General features: G+C 51.0%; 1 protein-coding gene and 1 pseudogene across 2 annotated transcripts in view; one reads left to right on the plus strand and one right to left on the minus strand.

The window, feature by feature from the left end:
• HRH1 (histamine receptor H1) overlaps positions 1-7,037 on the minus strand; it is a 139,239-nt gene that overhangs the window by 74,134 nt on the left and 58,068 nt on the right. Inside the window, exon 1 of one of the 2 annotated variants that reach the window (XM_024123755.1) lies at positions 4,765-4,828. The exons of the other annotated variant lie outside the window; for it this stretch is intronic. The gene's annotated coding sequence lies outside the window, so the exon portion shown is untranslated. Of the gene's footprint in view, positions 1-4,764; positions 4,829-7,037 lie in introns of those variants that run through there. 2 annotated transcript variants of the gene reach the window in all.
• The window catches only part of LOC102985550 (store-operated calcium entry-associated regulatory factor-like), a 54,543-nt pseudogene continuing 48,557 nt past the window's right edge, over positions 1,052-7,037 (plus strand).

The following is a 7,037-nucleotide window of genomic DNA, read 5'->3' on the forward strand; positions in this document are numbered from 1 at the left end:
GAAACTGGACCTAAACTGTATCCTAAATAATGAAGAGAGATATCATGTTCATGGAAGTCTCAATACTGCACCCTCCACCCCCAAGGGGCAACAGAGAGCTCAGCAGGAACACCTGGCAGATCAGAGTAACCTGGGCTTATATTCTACCTCCTGTTGCTTCTAAAATGTGTGACTCTGGTGTGTTCGACCAAGCCCTCTGAACCCCAGTTTCCTCACCTGTAAAACATGGATAGCCATTCCTGTCTAGTTGTGAGGAGTCAATAGATAATAAAGCACTTTGTGGGGGGTGGGGAGGGATAAATTTGGAATTTGGGATTAACAGAAACACACTACTATATATAAAATAAATAAAGAACAAGGACCTAATAGGAAACTATATTCAATACCTGTTTTTTATATATATATATATATATATATATATATACACATATATATATATGACTGAATCACTATGCTGTACACCTGAAACACTGTAAATCAACTATACTTTAAAAAAAAAAAAAAGAAAGAAAGCACTTTGCAGAGTGTTGTATAAAAACAGGGATTCTTATGACTAACATTTTTGCCCCTTGTTGGTCTAAGGGTAGAGAAAAAGCTCTCTCTCCCAGATTAGGCCAGCTGTGTCTTTGCTTTTGCTCATCAACTTGTCATCAAAGGCACTGTTGAGCGCTTATTCTGTATACAACATTTTTTCATTCAGTGCTCACAGCAACCTATAAGGCGGGTGCTATGTTAGCCCCATTTTACAGATGAGAAAGCTGAGGCTCTAACAAACAACTTGTCATTCATATATTCATTCATTCATTAGACATTCACGAGCCCCTTCTATGTACCAAGAGCTGTGAATACCCTGGTGAATAAGACGGACATGGTCCCTGCTCTTTCAGAACTTATAGTCGAGGTGGGAAGACAGACAAAAATCATGCCACAACTAACAAGCTGGCAGAACCAAGATTCAAACTCAGGTCTGCTGGACATGAGAATCCATGCTTTTAACCACTCCCCGAGGTGCCTTCCTCAACTTTCTCTGCTCCATCCTCTCTGTTGTGATATGGTTTCTAACATCGACTCTGCTGGCAGCAACAAGTTTCAATGGGTCTTGCCATCCAAGCTGCTGCACAATTTGAGAGCTGTCAGCTTCGATCCTGGCCCATGTGACTCTCATGCATTATCACTGGAGACTTACAGCAGGGAAGATGAACGCATAAAGAGGAGAGGCATCCTGTACCCCCCTCCCCCCAGCATCAGCAGCACTGTGCCCAACGAGCGTGCACCTGAGTCCTCTGCCGCCATTAACGGCAGAAGTGAGTCACTTATAAGTAAGATGCGGGAGCTTTATTATAATTACATCTCGAGATTCAGAAATGCTCAGCGTCACTGTGAAAGGGAGGGCAGCAGGTGACTGGGCTTGAATGATCCTCTGCCAGGTACGTCTTTCAGATCAAACGTCTTGGATCAGGAGCAATTACAGCTAATGCCCAGCCTGAATGCTAATGAGAATTACTTACAATTGCTTGTAATTCTTTGCCATTTACGCTACCTGCTTTTTTCCTTTTCTTTTCCACCCTGGCATTAACCCTGAGAAACAGACACTAGAAGATATGATTAATGGCCATTTTGCAGATGAGGAAATTGATGCTCAAGGTCACTCAGCTCAAAGGGCCAGGGCTGGGGTTCTAATCCTGAACATTTTTTACTACACCATTCTGTCTTTAAAGGGGAAAAAAACCCAGAACTCTGGATATGTCTTCTCCACCTGGAAGGTGCACAAAATATCAATCTGAGAGGCAGCTGGGGTGGCGTGTTCTGCTGACGTCTTTGCCTTGGTGAGGACAGGGCAGACCTTATGAAATGAACTTCACACCCACCTTCTGCCTTCCCACAACCATCAAGAGGCCCACACTTGTCCCTGAGAAATGACCATGAAGAGAGAACCTGGGCAGAAAGATAAGAAGAATCCTTCTCGTGCCCCACAAGCCAGAAAACTGTCCCAAATCCATGCCCCTCAGAAACATGCCAGAGCATCAAGTTCAAGCTGCAGTGTGAAGGAGTGAGGTTTGCCGTTAACAGTGGTAATCATGGTAACGCACAGCATTTGCTGAGTACCTCGGAGAGCACCAGAAGTTTTAAATAAGTTTGCACTGGGACTTGAGGTTTTAGGCTATTTAAAGCTTGAGCCTACACTAAGACTTCTTACATTGCATCTAACACTAGACTACTCGCACTTTATAGACGAAAAAGCAAGAGTCTTAAGGAGGTCAGGCAGGCAGCTCGCAGGTGGCAGAGCCAGGTTACCAAGCTGGGCCTGTTTGACCTTAACAGTAACAACAGTGACAACTAACATTTAAATAGCACTTTTATGTACTGCCTCATAAAAGTGTATTGTATCTAGGTGCTTTATGTGCATGAACACAATTAGTTCTCTCACCAACCCAGTGAGGAATGTGCTAGGAATACTCCCATCCTAAAAATGGAACAGAGAGGTGCAGCAACTTGCTCAAGGCCACAGAGCCCATAAGTGACAGCGCTGGGATCTGAGCCAGCTCCAGAATCCACACTTTTGATCTCTTTGCCATGCCTCCTCTTTGTTATAGAAAGGCCACACCATTTCCACCAGGCACTCCTGGATTGTAAAAAGGAAAGCGCAAACAGGAACATGGAATTCTGAGAGAGTCCGAGGAAAGGAAGATCAGATACAAGTTCTTCCTACCTCGGACAGTCAGCCAAGGGGGGAGCACTCCCAGCCCAGCACTGTCCAAACTCCTCTGGGCTGCAGGGGCTTGGAGGCAGCTCCCGCCTCCACCAGCTCTGAAATCGTGTTCAGGCAGTGCTGAGCCATCTCCACCCTCTATCCTGGAGGGATTCTCTCTCACACACGAAAATGCTGTCAGGCTTCCCTACAGACTTTCCCTCCATCAGGGGAAATACCTCTTGAGACAGCAGGGTAGGCTCAGGCAACCTCAGGCATCTGTGTGAGGGTCCAACCAGCCCTGGGTCAGATTAGGGAATTTACGTGGGGCTGTCAGGGATTCCTGTGAGTGAAAACCACTCAGCAGCAGGCCTCCTACACGACACCTATCACAGAGAAAGGAGAGCAGTGCGGGGGCATCAGGGACCCTGTTGCCTGGCATCTCTCTATTTTCACCCTTGCTGTTGCCTGTCACAAGCAGAAGGGACCTAAGGTCCCATCTACAGCCTGAGTGTCATTGACAGTCTGGTAAGAGTCAAGGAAAACCTGTGTTCAAATCCCAACTCCTCCACGGACCACGTGGGCAAACCCAGGCAAGTTATTTAACCTCTCTGAGCCTCAAAAGACAATCTGTTCAATGAGCCTAGTAATAATAGTGCCCACTCTGCAAGGCTGCTGTGAAAACTAAGTGGGATAATGCATAATGATACTCTGACGGGTCCATTCTCTCTCTCTCTCTCTCTCTCCCAGTCTCTGTGTTTGTTCCTGCCTGACTCCAAGATTAAAGCTAAGATTGGAGCATTCAAGACCTCCCTATCAGATGTCCAGCTCTGCTCTCCTTCATGCTCTGGAGACACACTCCACCTGTGCTCCAGTCACAGGGACCTAGCCCCCATCACGGAATGAGTGCCCCAAGTACCTTCCGGCCGGGGGACCTGGTTCACATAGTACTTACCCCCAGCACCATTCCTTCGTCATCGGGTTCCAGGCCTGAGGTGGGAGCCCCCTGCCGGAGGACAGCAACCCTGCCTGGAACATCTCTGCATTACCAGCTCCCAGGCGGAGCGGACACCTCAGAGAGATTAAGGGATTGGGGGGGGTCTCTTTGGGGGGCGGGGGGGAGGGGAGAGTCACCCAGAGAAGGAAAGAAGTTTCCGTGAAGAACTGCTGCGCTCCAGCTCCTGACTTCCTTGGCTCCTTCCAGAAAAATCGAGAGTAACTTCTGGAATTCGGCTCCTTTCACCTTAAAGGGCAGCCCCAACGGGCTTCTGCCGCCAGAATCCACTCCCTGACAGTAAGGGCCACTCATCTTTCCAAAGGATCCTCCGTGAGGCACAATGAGGCGGTGGTGGTCCGCCCCGGGCTTGCAGCCGTGCTGTAGGAGAGCGTGCGCAGTGGTCTCCACACTTCCCACACCAGACCCCTGGTGACGCTGAACCTGGGGCTTGCCCGCATGTGACTAAGTGGTGTGGGTCAGGCTGACTCGGGTTCAAAACCCTGGCTCTCTCCTTGACTCGGTGGTGCTCCTGGTCACAACTTTCCCTCTCTGAGCCTCGTTCCTTCTCTGTAAAATGGGTATAATAATGCCGGTTCATCAAGTTAAAGGGAGAACCGAAAGAGATCACGGATACCCAGTGCCTGGCACATTCAACGCACTCAAGAGCAGGGCTCGGACTGTGGGGAACATCAAACTCAGAGCCTAGGGCAGCTCTGGGAAAAATGGAGACTCGCCCTCCCCTGTCGGAGCCGGAGGCAGATGCCTGGGGCGCGCACGTTGGCGAACCCAGGCAAAGCCACAGGTGTGTGCGCGTCGGGACGGGGGCCAGAGCTCGGTATCAGACAGGGTGCCGCGGAGCCAGCCGCGCTCCGGGACCCTACCCGCGCCGCCCACAGTCGCCAGGGCCCCGGAGCGCGCCCACCCCACGCCGGTGGCTCCGGGAACTCTGCGGCTCCGGGAACTCTGCGGCTCCGTGGGGATGCCCAGACCCAAGCCCGGCCACGCACAGCCTCGCCCCGCAGCCGCGGCCGCACTCCAGCCCCTGCCCGCGCCCTGCCCGCGCTCCGCTCCGACTCACCGGCACCGGCTCCCGGGAAAGTTTGGTGGCGAGGCGGCCGCGGCAGCCAGGCTGCTCGGTGCTCGGCGGCGGCGGCGGGGGCGCCGAGGGAGCGGACCCGGAGGCGGGGCGCGGGAGGAGGAGCTGCGCCGAGGGGCGCCAGCCCGGAAGGCGGGAGGGAGGCGGAGACCTGGGCCCGCGGGCCTGCAGGGCCCCCGCCTCCCGCTCTGCGCTCCTGGGCCGCCCCCGTCTCCGCGCACGCTGGAAGGGGAGCGAGGGGGCGCCACGGGCTCGGACCCCTTCTCCCACACCTGCCCCGGGGTCAAAGCTGCTCCTGCAGAGCGCCCGGCCTCCGGCTCCGCACGGTGCGGAGGTTCCTGGGGTCTGGAGGGAGAGGTTGCAAGCAGGATCAGAACCCTGGCGAGAACACCCTCCCCGCCACACACACACACACCTGAGGGCAGACAGAAATAGATGAGTCAAAATAAAGAAGCAGAGAGAGAGAGAGGGTCAGAGATGCGATGATGTTTAGCAAAGTGAACCACAGCCCGACTGACAAAGACATCTAGTGACACTCCATTTCTCCGTGTCCCTGCCAGAGAGGCCAGACTAGGAAAAGACAGACAAAGCCAGGCAAAGACTGGGATTGACAGATAGAGACCCTACCCCTAGAGCTTCCACGGGGAACTAGAGAGACCCCCAAGGTCTAGAACCCCACACCCCTCAGCTGTTTCTCCCCAGCCGCTCAAATGAGCTCGTTTCAAAATTCAATGTGTTCCAATTAGCATCCTGAAGCGTAAGGATTAGGGTGTGGTTCTTCTGCAGGTCTCCTCTGCCCCTGACTCTAGGAGCCTGAGAATTTTTACGGGCTGCCTTCATTTCCAGAGGTGGGGAAAAAGAAGCGGAGTTTCTCCTCTCTCCTGAGCGCCAGGAAAACTCCACTGGAACCGCTCAGCTGTTATCTTATCTCAACACTCCAAAACAGACACTCAAACTGAGTGGGAGAGGTGGGTGTTTGAGAAGGAGGGAGGGAATTCCCTGGCCGTCCAACGGTTAGGACTCCGTGCTTTCACTGCAGGGGGCACGGGTTTGATCCCTGGGCTGGGAACTGAGATCCCACATGGCCCACCTCGCGTCCCAAAAAAAAAAGAAAAAAAAGGGAGGGGGGGAATGGGAGGGGTGGCTGTGTGTGGGTTTGGGGATATTTCATTTCATGGGGGTATCTTAGCCTCTTCTGAGTAGAGGGAAATTCCACTCAGTGGTGAAATGGTGTAGAGCCAGTCTGAGGCCCAGCTTCATGAGCTGTGTATGTGAGTGATCTCTCTTTCCCGCCTCAGTGTCCACATCTGTAAAATGGCGGTTAATTAAAACAGTTGCCATTGTGCCATGCACTTTTCTAAATGCTGCAGGTGCTTACTCATTTAATCCTCACAACACCCTGAAAGAGCAGGAACTATTATTATCACTATTTTGCAGAGAAGAAAACTGGGGTACAGAGAGGTTGAGTAACTTACTCAAGGTCACACAGGAGAACTGGGAATCCAACCTATGCAGCCTGGCTACAAGATCCAAAGTCGTAATTACTGTACTGTAATCTTCAACTTGATGGGGCTGCTGGTAAGTTCCATGAGGTCATTTATGTAAAGGACTTACCAAGTGCTCCATAAATGGTAGCTCACAGACCACTGAGCCTCTCTACAAGGCGGAGATTAAAGGGCTGATGGTAATGCCCAGAAATAGGAGACTTTGGATTCTGGAAAACCGACAGACCATGTTACTATCCTGGGCCCCAGCTCTGACTTTCATGAAACTGAGAGGCAAAGGATTCCCCATCTGTTCCTCTGACCAGCCCCCTGTGCATTAGCAATACCCCACAACCAGGACTCACCCTGAATCCATAGTAAGCCCCTTCCCATTCCCTGGTAAGTCTCCAGGGCCCCCATATTTTACACTTTACCAGACTGATACACCCTTTGGAACTGAGTTAGCACTTGTGGTAGCAAATGTTATAAACTTTTTAAATTTTTTAAAATTTTTAAAATTTTATTTATTTTTTTATACAGCAGGTTATTACTTACGCATTTTATACATATTAGTGTATATATGTCAATCCAATCTCCCAATTCATCACACACACACACACACACACACACACACCCTCCCCCCCACTGCCGCTTTCCCCCCTTGGTGACCACACGTTTGTTCTCTACATCTATGTCTCAATTTCTGCCCTGCAAACCAGTTCATCTGTACAATTTTTCTAGGTTCCACATATATGCATTAATATATATTTG

Source organism: Physeter macrocephalus, chromosome 18 (genome assembly GCF_002837175.3).
Source record: "Physeter macrocephalus isolate SW-GA chromosome 18, ASM283717v5, whole genome shotgun sequence".
Lineage (NCBI taxonomy): Eukaryota > Metazoa > Chordata > Mammalia > Artiodactyla > Physeteridae > Physeter > Physeter macrocephalus.